This window comes from Sturnira hondurensis, unplaced genomic scaffold, assembly GCF_014824575.4.
Source record: "Sturnira hondurensis isolate 20B ecotype Veracruz unplaced genomic scaffold, ASM1482457v3 Scaffold0015596, whole genome shotgun sequence".
In the NCBI taxonomy this organism is placed as follows: Eukaryota; Metazoa; Chordata; class Mammalia; order Chiroptera; family Phyllostomidae; genus Sturnira; species Sturnira hondurensis.
Window position 1 is genome coordinate 10021497 of NW_028088227.1, and position 16713 is coordinate 10038209.

The window sequence follows — 16713 nt, forward strand, 5'->3', positions numbered from 1 at the left end:
TCTCTTCATTCCTTTTGGGTAACTCTGCCAAAAGGGGGCAGGTTCCACTGTAGTCCAATTTATATTGCTGTATATGTCCATATAGTATCTCTACTAGCTAATACAGCACTACCATATGTCATAAAAATCATGTATACATTTGTGATGGCTGTGCCTTGCCATTCTTTGCTGCATGCTTTGAACCCAGAGAAGACTTAATACGTTTTGGGCCAAGGGAAACATTGCAAAGCTAAAGACAGAACTGTAGCAAGTACAGCTGCTGCTCTGGTGCATCTTTGGGTCAAGTACCCTTGCAAAAGGACTTTCAGAAAGATTTTAATAAAGTAAGCAGACCATGACACCTTTCTTCTCTGTAACATTTCCCACTCTGTGCCCCACCAGTCACCAGGACTATCAGAGCTGGCCAGGAAGGGCTACCCTTCACATTCTCTTTACTTTGTCCTCAGTGTAACTTTACTATGTCTATAACTTTAGGGTTTCTGAGAATCCATGTATCTAACAGAACTCCAATGTAAGTGGGAATGTAATTTGTGCCAGACATTAAGCTAACCACTTTTATATATTACCTTATTTAATCCTAAATACAAAAGAAGAATAAATTAATGGTTTAGAGTTAAACCTCATTACATGTCTTCCCAAATCACCAAGGACTTATAAAACTACTGAAAAGTTAAAGGAAAATATTTTTGTAAAAGGAGCTAACATTTAATATTATCCTTTTAAAATAGCAACTAAACGAGAGGAATAAAAACATATTTTATTAGTACTCTGCAAATGTTTTCTAGTTTGCAAACCCAATCACTATAAAAATCCATATTGTTACATTTCACAAAGATTAAACAATGAGATTATGGGTAAGTATAAAACTCAAGATAGGTTAAGCATTGGACAAGTCTTCCATGCAAGTTCAGCTTATGCAAGTAACAACCAGGCAAGCAACAAATTGTAGTTGTTTTGAGTTACCCCAAGGATGAAAATGAATGATTGTGAGCTTTTAATAAAGACATGTGTAATCATAAAACAGCATTCATTAAATAAATAGCAATCTTTAAAAGCCACATGGCCAGAAACAACACAAACAAGGGTGATAATAAAAATGAAAACCCATCATCTGTGCTGTACCCACCATTTATGAAGAACTTTCATTTACAGTATCTACTTGTGATTCCAATTATAGCATGACTGGAGAGGTTAAATACCGATTAAGAACGTTCTGTTTATGTGGGACAAGGCTGGAACTCAGAGTCACTGTCAGAGTGACCAATGATAACTTAAAGTGTGTATTTGCCTACTGAATAGTAAATCAGTAGATGGGGTGGGGGACTAGATTACCAATGTTACCAACACCAGTGTGTGCCCACGAGAAATATGTGCTACCTTCATCCTTAGCACCACAGCAGAGAATTTTGCTGGAGAAAGCGTATTATGAGCAGACTTGACTCTTTCGTTCATAGTAACTGGGAAAAGTAATCAAGTTGTTTCCAAATCACTTGGTCAGAACCAAACCAAGGGAATGAGCCCAATCAAGAATCTAGATAACAGTTTTAGTCCCCGACTGCGGGCAAATCCTACAGACTCTCAGATGTTTGGTTTCCTCACTACTGAAAGGACAGGAACTGGAAACAGTTCTTTCCAGTTCTAAGATTAAGTGTTTTCAGTTCTAAAATTTAATATTTAGTTTTAAAATTCTAAGATTTGAGGGTTAGAAAATTACTTAGCAGTTAATAGTTTAGAAAAGACCAAATTATTGCTATTATTTGTACCTACGTTTCTATAGGCAATAGACACAGATTGGTCATCTTGAAATCTGTCCTGTAACTCTACTTCTAAGATTTGTCATCAGATAAACAACCCCAATCACATTGTGCAAGAGTCTATTTTGTGTGCAGCAAAGCAGCAGTATGAAAGACGCTGGGAATATTTTCTTCTCATTATCTTAGTCCTATTTTAGCCACCTAAAGCAATCAAGTCAACTTTAAAAGTACCAGATTTTAAAAATTATCTTAAATAAAGGTCATTTTATGCACACACACTTCAGTATTTTTTATGCTAAATCTTGGTTGAAAATGAGTCACAGATGAATGCTACTTATGTTAAGTAATCAGAGTAAGGAAGCAATTACCACTTTGGATGTAACCCAGAGGATTAATTGATATTTTCACAAGAATTTTCACCAAATTACTTTCTTTCAATTGTATGTTAAACAACCTCATGTGTTTTTATCCATTTTTCTCCAACATTTCTATTTCTCTGAGATTTTTAGCATTCTTAGCTTTAGAAATAAGGATGGCAGACACTGCTAGTTACCTATGCACTCTTTCCTTCCTCACTACCAATACACCTTTGATTATATTTGGAGTGACAAGGTACTCACTTAAAAACACTCACCTGCTCAAGACCCCCTGAGGCTAGAAGTGATCATGCAGCACGGCCTGGCCGATGGAGGTAAGTATAAGTTCTCTAGGTAAAATTTCTGAGAAATCTACTGAGTTCCTGATATAAGGGGACAAATTCGGCTGCTGTGCTCCTTCCGCCTTTTGGGCTTACCCCTCTTGCTGCCCAACTGCCCGGAGGCCCAGTAGAGACCTAAGGATCCTATTAGGGCTCCCAACCACAGAATGGGGATCAGGAGGAATTGAGAAGCCTAGGCCCCTGAGGACCTCTTTAAGTCAGCTCTGATGTGCCCATTTCTAGACACTTTGTTTTCTGAGATAAGTAAACACTGCACTCCTTTAAGTATTGTTTGTTAGAGTCTTTTTATTTGCAGCCAAATAAATTCCTGAAAGATAGTCAATAAAAATTATATTACCACAAAAATAGTAAAGATACTTGATGTTCATATTTCAGTACTCTGGTTTTATTCACCTAATATTATCTTTTGAAGATAGTTCCATATATTACTTACAAATAGAGAAGCTCCACATTTTTAAAAAATAGAGAATCTTCTTGTTTTGTTTCATATCCATCTCTACAGAGAGGTTCATTGTGTGGCTGTGCCAGCAACTTTTGCTGCTATAGGGTGAATGATAAATTTATATTTGTTTACAGTTTTTTAAAGAATCATCTCATGTGTCACTTCTATGAAGTCTGCCCTCAGCTCCCCAGAGTTAACTCCTTCTGTGCTTGAAAGCCTCTGAACATAGCTCAGTCATTTATTGTCCTACACTGTAATTATTTCTTTAGTCCCCTACCTTCCTGCCACTTCTCCCCCTCACCACACTGTAAATTGTACTGCACTACTTTCCTAGCTCCCTATAAATATTTGTTAAATGAATAACTGTTTACTTGGCAGTCAACTGTATAAGGGTATTGGGGATTGTTATTACTCTTAACAGTTTCAAAAGGGAAAGAATGACATAAACTTAAAAGTCAGGTTTACAGAATCAGAGATGGAAGTGACCCCAGAGGTCAACTAACCTCAATTAACCCCTCCAGGGATGACTGATAACAAATTACACAGCCAAGGCTACTGATGAATAGTTTTAATTATTAAAAATTGTTCCTAGTATTAACTTGAAATCTCTATAAATGTTTTACATTTTTTATGACAGTGTTAAAGTATGAGAAGGGTCAACTGTGTTTCACCACACAGGCAAGGATGATCAAAGACAATGAGGTCTTCTTTTTCCTTCTTATTCTATTTATTTCTTCTTCCTCCTTCACTCCTTGCTTTCCTTCTTTTTTTTTTAATATTTATTTATTTTTAGAGAGAGGAATGGAGGGAGAAAGAGAAGAGAAACATCAATGTGTGGTTGCCTTTCACACACCCCCTAACCAGGGACCTGATCTACAACCCACACATGTGCCTTGACTGGGAATCAAACTGGTGATCCTCTGGTTGGCAGGCCAGCACTCAATCCACTGAGACACACTAGCCAGGGCTGATTCTCTCTTTACCTTTAACCTTTGGCATGTCTTGGAATGGGCCTCTGTGCATCCATCTTGTTTGGGACTCTCTGTGCTTCCTGGAATTGTATGCTTATTTCCTCTACCAAATTAGGGAAGTTTTCTTTCCTTATTTTTTCAAACAGATTTCCAAATCTTGGTCTTTCTCTTCTCTTTCTGGCACCCCTATGATGCAAATGTTGGACCTCTTGAAGTTGTCACAGAGGCTGCTTATACTATCTCATATTTTTGGATTCTTTTTTCTTCTCATTGTTCTAATTTGTTGTTTTTTTCTTCCTTATGTTCCAAATAATTGATTTCATTCTTGGCTTCCTCCACTATACTGTTCTTTCCCTGTAAATTGTTCTTTATTTCAATTAGTGTATCCTTCATTTCCGACCGGATCTTTTTTCTGCTGTTGAGGCCCTCACTAGGCTCCTTGAGCATCCTTACAGCCAGTATTTTGAACTCTGCATCTGACAGATTGCTTATCTCCATTTTATTTAGTTATTTTTTCTGGAGTTTTGATGTGTTCTTTCATTTAGGCCATGTTTTTTTGTCTCCTCATTTTGGCAGCCTCCCTGTATTTGTCTCTATGTACTAGGTAGAGCTGCTTTGATTATGTGTCCTGTAGGATCCAGTGGCACAGACTCCTCTATCACTCAAGCTGGGTACTCAAGGTGAGCCCTTTGTATGGGCTAAGTACACTCTCCTCTTGTAGTTGAGCCTTGGTTGCTGCTGGCAAATCAATGGGAGGGATTTACCCAGGCCAGTCAGCTGCAAGGGCTGGCTGTGACCCCTTACCACCATCCTTTGCCCTCTGTGGAGGATCAGCGGTGCAGGGGCAGGGTGGTGGTGCTGCAATGTGGTCTGTAGCTGTCCACTGGGGGCACTGGCCCTGTGGTTTCCTGGGTGGTGCAGGCCAAGGTCAGCCCCCACCTGTGTTTTCCCTGGCTTCACCCTTCTTGAGCTATAAATCTATCTGAGATGGCTGCCACTTGTGCTGGGCTTGGAACCTAAGCTGTGAACCTAATTTAGGTGCTGCTAGTGCCAGGCCTGGGGCTCACTGAGGCCAGCTGTGGCTGGTGTGAGAGGGTTTAGGAAGTTTTGCAATTTGAGTCAAGACCAGCTATTCATATGGAAAAGCAGCTTGAGTGGGCCCATAAGATAGGTAAGGAGAAGTCTCTGGGGATCTCCAAGGTGGGTCACACATTGTTGGCTAGGTTTTTGGAGTTTGAGGTATGTCACCAGCTTGCTGGCTCTGTGGCTCTGTGAGGGGAGTTTTTATAAAAGGGACAATGGCCTCTGCTTGCCTTGATGCCAGACACTTTAGTTTCTCCCAGCATGCTACTGGTGACTTTCAGCTGCTAGTCTGGTTCTGGAGCCCAGATGGAGGAAGTCTGAGTAGGTGAGTCTTGTGTGGTTTCTTTAATAGGAACTGCTTGGGGTTCCAACAATTTCTTCCACTGGTTCAATCCCCACTGGTTTTTGTAGCCAAAGTTGTGGGGACTTATCTCCCTGGCACTGGAACTCTGGGCTCAGACTGGTATGGGGCTAAGACTCCTTGCTCCAAGATATCCTTCTCCAATTTATCTCCACCACATGTGGGTTTGGAATCAGCCTGTTCTGAGTCTATGCCCCTCCAACCAGTCTGGATAGATGTGGTTTCTTGAATTCTATAGATGTCAGACTTCCATTCAACTCAATTTATGACAGTTCTGAGTGATGGTTGTTCTATATTTTAGTTGTAATTTTGTTGTGGTTGTGCAAAGAGGTGAGCTGTGTTTACCTATGCTGCCATCTTAAAAGACGAATCATTCTTACAAAAGATGTTGGGCAACTAACTATTGATTGAGGAAAAGAAAGTTAGACGCTTACCTTACTCTACAGGATAAAATAATTTCAGATTAAAGATCTAAATGTGAAACAACAAAATACAAATTTAAGTTCAAAGGTAAAAAAATAAAGTATTTGTATCACATACAACAGAAGATTATATTAAAATATGTGTAGAACTTGTCCAAAATAGATGAGACATTGATAAGGAAAAGATAAACAGCTCAAGGGCAAAATGGGAAAGAATATGAGAAGCAAATGGCCAAAACCACATAAAATGATGCTCAACCTCACAAATAATTTGGAAAAGTTACATTATAATAATAATGAAATAATATTTTTAGTCCATTAGCTTTACAAAAATGGACAAACTCAGAAATGAGTCAGGTGGGAAGATGAAGAAACCATTAAACTCATCACTTAGCAACCTGCTCAAAACTGGTGGCTCCCCATCTCACCCAGAGTAGATGCCAAATCTCTACAATGGACTCCAAGGTCAAGGGTAATCTGCCCCAGCAGATTACCTGCTCCTCTATGCCCTTACCTCTTTGACTTCAGTTACTAGTCTCTTCCCTCCCTGATCGCTATTCTCCAGCTACATTAGCTTCCTCGGTGTCTCTTGAACTTGCCAAGCCTGATCTCACCTAAGGGCTTTGCCCTTTCCTCCCTCCGGACCAGTCTTCTCTCAGAGATCTGCAAGGCTCAGTCACTTGCTTCTCTAGGTCCCTTCAAAGCTCACTTGCTCAGTGGGGCCTTTCCTGACCACTCGGTTTACAACTGTAACACTCGCATCCTCGAGGGCTCTCCCAGTCTGTAATTCCTGATTTTCTTCCTCCACAGCACTTACTGCCATCGGACACACTGGCAGTTTTGTGTTTTGTTTCTCTCTCCACAGCCCCACAGAGGAAAGCTCCACAAGGGCAAAGAATGAAGGAGGGAGGGGGAGAAGCAGAGCAAAAGAATTCCTATGATACATCTCAAAAATATCAAAACTCAAAAATATCAAGGCATATGAATAAAAAGTATATGCTTTTAATGGCAGATAAAAGAATCTTTCACATAGCTTTTAACTATGTGTCAAATATTACTTTTTTATAAGTAAGCCAGTCCCAAAATTTGAAGAAATTCATTGCAATAATTCCATGAACATAATAATTTTTCTGTTTTGTCATTTATTCATGCTGATAACCCAACTGAAAACAGAACTTTGAATCTTGGGTTTGCCAGGATCAAAGCATTCAACACTACATGAAAATGCCAAAGCTGCAGGATGCAGTAATGGTGACCTCCAGAGACAGAGTTTGAAGTGTAAGGTCGGAAAAGGACAACTAGGCCTCGCTTCCAGCTCTCACCACACACAGGGGACAGTCACTGAAAGTACTAGTGAGGGCTCTGTGTCTTGTTTAGGAAAACTGGCTGACATTAAGTTAGACCAGTTTGCAGCTGGTCTCATTCAAAGAGATTAGATACTTGAGTCTATGTTAAAACCTTGTCAAGCCATGAAAACACAAAATCTAGAAGTGAGGGGCAAAAAAAGACAAAAATCCTTAAGCAAAAAACTTCAGTAGAAACCTTTAAAACAAAGTTCTCCCATATTCAGCACTGTAATTCTGAACTACTGGGAGTTTTGCAGAAATATAATTTAAAAATAATCATAGATTAATACAAAGGCTTATCTCTCTTGATATATTTCCAAAATTAAAGCTCAGTATTTTTTATATTTTTAAATAAATCATATATACTTAAGGTATATAACATGCTGTTTTGATAAATGTAAACAGTGAAATGATTACTATAATCAAGCTAATTAGCACAGGAATCTCCTCATACAGTTTTACTGATTTGTCTGTTTTAAAGAAAACTCAGCATTAGTGTGTCCTGTAATTAGTTCTCTCCACACCTACTGACCAATCTATAGAGGTGAGCTGCCTTCACGGTGGTGCTCATACTAGAGAAAGCAGAGGATGTTGGGACTCAGCAAGAAGTCACCATAGTTATTACCAGAAATTAGCCAACCAAATGACATTTGTAATGCATTTTCTCTTTACGTACGAACATAAAGTTCTGCTTAGTGATCAACTAACACACCTATGAAACTAATAATGCATAACCTAGCCAGGCAACTTACTGTATTTAAGAATATTTCCAGAAACATTATTTTGAGTAACTAGACACAAACTTGATGTTGTCAACACCTAACTATCTTGCAGGTCAACTATTTGCTCAATATAATGAGGGAGAGGGCTAACTAACGGTATCTGGTTTTTGGAAGCAGTTTAAGTTGGCCTATTTTCTGCCAGAGAAGCAGAGGGAAAGCCTAGCTGGCATTGTTATCTAGGTCTCTAAAAGTATTTTTTGGTTTGGGTATCACAAAAGGGGTTAAAAATACTTTAGACCACCAAAAAAGCCTAACAAGACATCTGGGTGCTACGGCTGTCACTGTCAAGACAGCCCTCGGAGGGAATGCCCGTATCAATTCGGTTTATCAGGTGGACAGCTGATCAACATTAAACAGACTTGCTCTGGGCAGACTGAGCTGAGCTTCCTGACATGAATTCCAATGAGCGCCCTCAGCACTGGACCACTGAGCTCTGCCATTTTTTACTGTTGCAGCTCCCTGGACATATGGGAATCCCTAGCGATGAGCACATAAACCTGCCTCTAACTCAAGTGACGGCTCATTTCCCCTGGCTGAAGGCAGACATTAATATCCTGAGGAGATCACACCAGCCTCTCCGACCCCCATCTACCGAAGCACAACGACTGTCCTATTTCTTCATTTAATAAGCTTTTAATGAAGAAAACCGAAATCCCCTCTCTGACTGTAACACAGTTCTACATGAAAAGGTTATACAAATACATCCAATCAACGTCAAAGTTTTCCAAAATATCTGTCCCCCTCCCCAAGGAAGAGGGGAGTATGTCACTCAACTCCCACAGTGCTCATTCTTCCTGCTGCAGTGCAGGAATTTAGTTCTTCCCTCTGACAATTATGAGCCGTCTCCACATTATGGCAGGTGGAGGATTACGGAACTGGTTACAAAGAGTGTGCTAGTGTTTCCATTTTCATTGCATACCTTTTTCTTCGAAGGTTCCTCATTTAGTTATGAAGACTGCTTCAGGCACAACCAGACTAGGAGAAATGGCAGTCCAGTGACAAGCCAGACAGTACACCAGAAAATGCTTCTGAGCCAAATTAGAATATAAGCTAAAAGTATTTGGTGAATTAGAGTTGGCATAAATACTCTGGTTTTAGGAGGGATAAAACAAAAGATGGATGATGGCAAATGAAGACGACAAGCAGATTTGTACCTGTGAATCTTGGAGGTGGCTTAAAAAAGAGAGAAATCTGAATCATTACTGAGGTTCAGTGCTGGGCCCATTACCTACTGCCAGCTCTGTGAGTTCTGTGTTGCTTGATGACAGCTGAGTTTTCTTTCCTTGAGAAAACAAGTAGGGGTTGGGAGAAAAGTGAAGGCTGTTTGTTAAATGGGGCACAGGAAGCACTGCGGGAGAGAAATGTCTTTCTGCAGAGACCTCTCCAACTAATAACAGGAGGCAGTGATGAACTGAAAAGAGAACCTCAGTGGGCTTCACAGACCATGAAACATGTCTACAGTTGGGAAGGTAAGGTGAGTGTAACAGGGAAAAGATGTTTCCTGTGGAAAAAAATGCCAGTGATATGCTTTAAATTAGATTGCTTATACTGCTATCTAATCAGCTCAGGTATCTAGAGATACTTCAAAAAATTAAAAATGGATTTGCCTTTTGATACAGAGATCCCTCTTCTGGAAATACATCTGAGGGAACCCAAAACACCAATTCCAAAGAACATAAGCACCCCTATGTTTACTGCAGAGTTATTTATAATTGCCAAGATTTGGAAGCAGCCCAAGTGTCTGTCAGTAGATGAGTAGATAAAACAACTATGGGACATTTACACAAGAGAATACTACTTGGCCATAAAAAAGAAGAAAGTTTACCCTTTGCAACAGTGTGGATGGGCCTGGAGAACATTATGCTAAGTGAAATAAGCCAGTCAGAGAAAGACAAATATCATATGATTTCACTCATATGCGGAATCTAATGAACAAACTGAATCAACAAGCAAAATAAAGACAGATTCATAGATGGAGAGCAGGATGACAGCTGGGGGTGGGGAGGTTAGGGGTGGAGGGACTGAGCAAAGAAAAAAGACTCATGGACATGGACAACAATGTGATTGCTGGGTGGGTGGAAGAGGGGGATGTAAGAGAAAGAAATGGTAACAGAAAAAATATAACAAAAATTAAAAATAAAATGACATTTCTTAATAAACCTCTTTAAACAATCACATTCTACAAAATACTTCTGTTATTATGAATTAAATTATTTCAAACTACAGACATGGCTATAAAAATTCTTAATAGCATCACTGAAGGCTATTTTTTAAAAAAGCTTTATTGAGATTTAATTATGTAGCATAAAATTCAGCTGGTTTTCAGCATACAATTCAATGAATTTTATTGTTTACAGAGTTGTGCAACCATCACTACAATCTAATTTTAGAACATCTCCCTAAAAAATAAACCTTATGTTCATTTAGAGTCATTCCTTATGTAAGTTATTCATCTTGATTTTTATTTTAATTTTCAAGTATTTGGAATTTTAAATAAAATTAACCACAAACAGCAACAATATACAATGAAAATGTCAAATACTTTTACTCAAAAAGGACTACAACCTGAGGCAAACAGTAAAATGTCCACATAGTGTACAAGGTCTGTCCGGAAAAAGTTGAGCCATTGTTAATGTAAGAGAATAGTTGGTGTGACATTGATGTAACCTGGCAGCCAAGGAGAGTGAACCAGAATGTGCATGTGTGAACAATGATCTACTACACTGTACTAGTCAGTGTGGGAGGTAGATGCTGTTGAGTGAGCATGTATATTGTGTGGCCATAGCATTCAACATGAGCAAGTAGAACACGGAATCTGCATTAAATTTTGCACTAAGCTGGAACATTCCTTCATGGGAACTACTGGGATGATTCAGAAGGCCACAGCTATGGGCAACTGGCGATGGGCAGCTCCATCACAATAACACGCTTACTTATGCATCATGTCTCATGCAGAGTTTTTTAGTGAAACAGCAAACCACACAGGTGACTGAGCCCCCTTACAAACCAGATTTGGCGTCCTGTGACTTCGGGCTTTTCCCAAAACTAAAATCACCTTTGAAAAGGAAGCGATTTCAGACCATCAGTGAGATTCGGGGAAAATACGACAAGGCAGCTAATGGCAATTGGGAGAACTGTGAGAGGTCCCAAGATGCCTACTTTGAAGGGGACTGAGGCGTCCTTGTCCTATGTACAATGTTTTTTGTATCTTGTATCTTCTTCAATAAATGTCTTTATTTTTTCAGAGTACATGGCTGGATACTTTCTGGACAGACCTCATGTATGTTCTTCAAAGCCAAATATAAATGACAGATTAGGTATCTGGAAGTAATGCTTGTTTTAAAAAAACTGACTGTAAGGTATCTCAAAGGACACAGGCAAAATGATAACCATATACAACTCTCAAGCAAGTCACTTTGAAAGGCAAATACATACAGTCTATTTATTCACCAAAAAATAAACCTTGTTACCTTATAATCATACTTTATACTCCATGCAACCCTCAAGTTTCACATTTCTTTAGTGTGTTTTTTATCTACATTTACAGAAACAACAGAAATGTATAAAAGGCTGCCACAGCTCTGGGAGGAAAGGAGTAATACCTCAAAGTAATGAAAAAGTATATGAATCACAATTTAGACTCTATTAAAAGCTATCCCATTCATTCTTTCAAATTGCATCACTTTATTTAATTCTATCATGGACTTAATGTGTGTTCACTGAGATGAAAATCCATGACTACTGATTTCAAGTGAAATGAGTGTTCCCTCAAAATTTCTTTTTCATATAAAAGTGATACAGGAAGATGAAAAGATAAGATTAAAAGTCACCTTTTAAAAACATCCCAACTATTAAAAGGCCTACTTACAAAAACAAGCCATGTGCATCAGATGACAGCATACACTTCCTGTACAAAATCAATGACATACAGGTGTTTACAGCTGAGCTGTTCAGTACAGTAGACACTAACCACACGCAGCTGTTAAGCAACTGAAATGTTGCTAGTCTGAATGCAGATGTGCTGTGAGTTAAATTAGTCCAAAAAAATTAAATATCTCAACAATAAGTGCTTTACACTAATGACATGTTGAAATGATATTTTAGATATATCTGTTTCAATAAAATACATTATTAACATTAATTTCACTCATTCATTTTCTTTTACAGTTTTAGCAAATTTAAAATTATATTTCTATAGGGAACCACCAGGTTTACCACTCTCCACTCTACCTCCTTCTCCAGAAGTTCTCTCTCTTACATTATAGCATATTTTCTTTCATAATTTTTATGTTTTTAACATGTTTATAAACATAGAGTAAATGCAGTGCATTTGTAAACAGAGAAAAATGTTACGCATTTTTCCATTAAGAGTTCATACTATATATACTGTACTACATAACTTGAGTTCATAATATACATAATGTACTATATTAATCTATTCACTTAATATCGTCTGGAGAATTTTCTTGTCACTACATATGAGGCTACCTAATTCTTTTACCCATAGTATGGATGTACCACAATGTTCTCCAGACTCCATTAATAAAGACTTAGGTAATTTCCTATTTTCTATTATTATAAAAAATGCTGCAATGAACATCCTTATACATACATCTAGGTGCACATGTGGGAGTATTTCTGCAGGACAAACTCCTAGAAGTAAAACTACAGGGTCAAAGGGCATGGCACTTAAAATTGTGTTAGATATTGCTAAACGGGCTACATTATTTTCAAAACAAAAAGATAAAAGATCTGGTTTGCACATCTATAATTTCTCTATGAGTCTCTGAAATGATAAGTGCATAAGCTTCACATCAGGGATTACTTAATAAAGAAAAAGAATTCTAACCTATGCCCTGAACTCAGCCTAGACTTAGCCAATCAATTACTATGGTGGGGGCTCTCCAAGTGACTGGCCTGATAAGGATTCCCTTTTCTCAGCAAATGCTGCTTCCCTACCTCACTGAGATCATAAGGTGGGTAGCAGCTGCCATACCTGTTCTAGGTTGTCCTCAACCTCCCCGTGCTGGTTGAATGATGCAGACCTGAGCACCAGGGAATCTGAAATTCAGGGTAACCTGGGAGCTGCTAAAGGCAATGCTCCAAAGTAGCACTTAAGAACTTCAGTTCTTCACTTAGGACTTTTGTCATTGCTGCTTATATACCACATGTACTCTTACACAGTTAAGGTTTTTCTTTAAATCTTATCTTTAAATCCCCTTTTAGGATTTTGCCTAGAAACGCCATATAGCAAAGAGTTTAAGAGTACATATTCTGGAGCCAGACTGCCTAGATTTGTATGGCAGCTCTGCCACTTATTTGCTGTGTGATCTTGAACAGCTTGCTCAACCACGCTCAGTGCCCACTGTTTTCATCTGTAAAATGGAGATAACAGCACGTATGTCATTATCGTAGGGGTTAAGTAACTGTATACATAGTTCTTAGAATGATCATGTTATATAGTAAGTGTTCAGTAAATGTTAACTATTACTGATCTTAAATTATTTCACCTTTCTATTCAAATAAATTTTTACAGGAAACTTTATATCCCAACTATTTGGTTAGGAGCCCACCCACAGAGCAGCAAGACCTGACCTGTGGTGATGGAGGTATGCATTACCCTACCACAGGCGTTCTTGAGGGAGGCACCCTGGGCTTGGTGCAGACCAGAGTCTCCTAGGCTTCTGGATGCCTCTCTTGGTGATGGGCAATCCTTTGCCCCTCTAGTCCCATGCCCACTCCCTACTCCTGACCAGCCCTTGAAGTTCCTGTATGAATCTGTGAAAAATCAACTGGGCTAGATGAACACATCTGCAGTACAGATGAGGAACCAGCAGATCTGAAAAGTCTACTGAATTGTTTAAGGTTGTAGCTTTTAGAACTAAAATCCAGATGCCCTAACTCCCCATCCAGTGCTTTTTCTTCTACAGCCAGTAAATTTGTTTAGAAGTTAGGAAAAAAATTTCATATTGATACCTTACCTTCTTGAAAACTGATAAATGTTTCAAGTAATAGCAATGGCTGGACCAGGTACAATTCTAGAAAGGTGGTACACTTAATTTCTGAGTCCTTATCTCCTTACAGCACTTGATCATCCACCTCAGGTACCTTGCCTCCCCACATCAGAGCCTTTAGGGATAATCATGAGTTATTTATTCTTTAGGGTAAGTTAAGTTTATCTAAACAGACAGTTTTATTATAAGAAAGCTCTGATTTGAAATCCTAGCTTGATTTCCTATGATCTGTAGAACATAATTATCCGCCCATCTCCAGTCTTGGTTTCCTTTCTACTGAAAGTGGAGCAGTCAACAGGTATTTCTAGGACTTTTGTAAGGAGGAAATAAACTTCATTCACTGAGCAAGCAACAAAGGTTTATGAAATACCAACTACTTGCTGGGGAGCAGACAAGGCCTTTTCCCAATTACTTGCTTAGAGGGGTAGCTAACAAATGTCTTCTTTTTTTCTTGTTTTCTCTTTTTACAAAGTAGACCTGGATTTGTTTACTCATTCAAGAAACATTCATTCAGTACTTGGTACATGGCAGGCACTACTCAGACCCTGGGAATGCAGAGTAGACATGCAGAGTAGTTGAAACACTACTGCAATGGCTCCTGCAACCTGTACTGGGGAAGGGGTTTGACATTATCCTTAGCTCTTCCTAAGGGAGACACCAAATTGAGGAGTCTTTTCAGAGTAGGAGAGTAACAGGTTCTTGGATGCCCATCATGCAATCCTGCTCCTTCAGTCATGTAGGTAGGAATCAAAGTGCAGAGACCTTAAGTGCTTTGATCAAGGCCATACAGATAGCTACTGGTATAATCTTTATCTTGTAACCTTTTCTGTATTTTATGCTGCCCCAAGAAGCAGACAAAACAGTTTAAGTGTTTTCTAGATGAAAGCTTCTTGAAAAATGACAAAATAAAACTAGGGAGTACAGAATAGTCATTCTTTTTTAATGCCAGAATGTATATCATCCAGAAATTATAACTTATTAGCAATCCTTCAGATATGCATGTGGTATGCAGATACTTCATTTTACAGAACTTAAAAAAACTGAACTAGTACTTGATGAGCAATCTAAAAAAATCAATTAACACTGATTATATGGTACTAAAATAATCAAAGATAATCACAGAGATGAATTTTGTAATTGAATTTGTGAAATCTGTCTTTTTCTTCATTATAAACAGAAACAGAGAGACGTCTGAAAATGGTCCACGTTCACCTCAGAAAATGTGTTAACTTTGCAAAATATGTTAAGTTTGCAAATTTTGGCTGCAAGCCCCAAATAGTTATAAGCAAAAAGATCTGATTTATTTATAGACTGCCAAGACCACATTACTTTTGGTTGCCCCCTCTCCTCCCCCAGTTATCCTCGCCTCTTCCTGAATCTAGCCGTGACTTCCACCCCTACCTTCTGGGTCCACAGTGCTCATCTCTCCTTCTGGGAAAGGCAAGTAATATGGCTCATTAAAACAGGCATACATCTTAAGGATGTACATTTTTGGCAACTAATAAAATGTACTTTAAAACAATGGCCAAATGTACATGTCGTTCTGCCAGTCTTGTACTAGGTGAGCTCCTGGGACGTGCCCGTGCCAGGCACCAGGCTTGGTGCCCTGCTCTCTGTGTAGCGTCCTGCTCTCAAGGAATTTAAAGCCCGACAGGGACAAAAAATAATGAACAGAAACAGACATTTGAAAATGCCCCTGTTCATCTCAGAAAGTACACTAACTTTGCAAAGGGATAAAATTACACATCCCTGTCAGCAAATGTTTTACTCATGCTTTCAGCTGAAATACCAGGAAGCATCTTTAAAAATCTAGATTTAAAGAATTAAGTGGAGAACACAAAACTCATCAAATACACTTCCAACTCACCGAAAGACACTCCTACTCCATAAGACATTTTTGGTAAGCAGGCAGTTGAGAGAGTATGGCTGCCTACATTATTGTACCTCTGTCCAAACTGTACAATGTCTCTCTAGTTTTCCAAGTTATCTTTTACATGCCTTTATACATTTCCACATTTAATCATCTCGGCACTCTGCCACCATTACTGTCTTCCTTATCTGCCAGCCTAGTTAATTCTAGTGTTCACAGTATGATTTCCTTTTACCACTCTGCATTCTTGGACATTCTTCTAATCAAGTACAATCAATTAAAGCCTAGAGTAGTTATTTTTTAAATATTGATGGCTCCTCTGTCTATAAATGAATGTGTTTGTAAATAAGCTATAAAAATAAGAAGTCTAATAAGTGATAAGATAAAGCTGAAATATCTAAGCTGCTAACTTCCCCCATTAAAAACCTGCTGATATTTGATGATACCAAATGGTTCATAAGCCAGTTTGGAAGTCAAAGATCAGCAGAATGTATAAGAAAAGAGTCACTTAATAAACACTCACTGGATTCAGATTACACATAGTCCCATTAAAACAAGCTAAAATATGTTCACCTCTATCTACTTCACAACCATATGAAATAGCCCATTCCTGGGTTAATGTATAGGGAAAAAACTTTGAAAATTAAATATTTTGATTATTTGTAACTTAAAAAGAGTCAGAATAGGCAAAAGTTGAGAAATCTGTTAACCTAGGTTATCAAATTATTATTATCAGCAATAAAATTATTAATAGAATACCTACTATGTGTCAGACCCTAAAAATATAAAGTATAAAGGAAGTGTCCTTGTTCTATTGATGAGAATGTATTCAAGTATGAGTGTCTCTGTGCTCTTTCAAGCAGTTTAAAGTACGGTCTGTGCCCTGAAGGCTCAAGGTGCAGCTGGCAATACAGTGCGATGACACAAAGAGATGTAAAAGAGCTGTAATA

General features: G+C 38.5%; 1 protein-coding gene and 1 pseudogene across 1 annotated transcript in view; both read right to left on the minus strand.

Annotated features, from left to right (window-relative positions):
- PDSS2 (decaprenyl diphosphate synthase subunit 2) overlaps positions 1–16713 on the minus strand; it is a 237750-nt gene that overhangs the window by 100200 nt on the left and 120837 nt on the right. The window lies entirely within an intron of this gene.
- On the minus strand, positions 6–222 carry LOC119000140 (cytochrome c oxidase subunit 7B, mitochondrial-like; annotated as a pseudogene).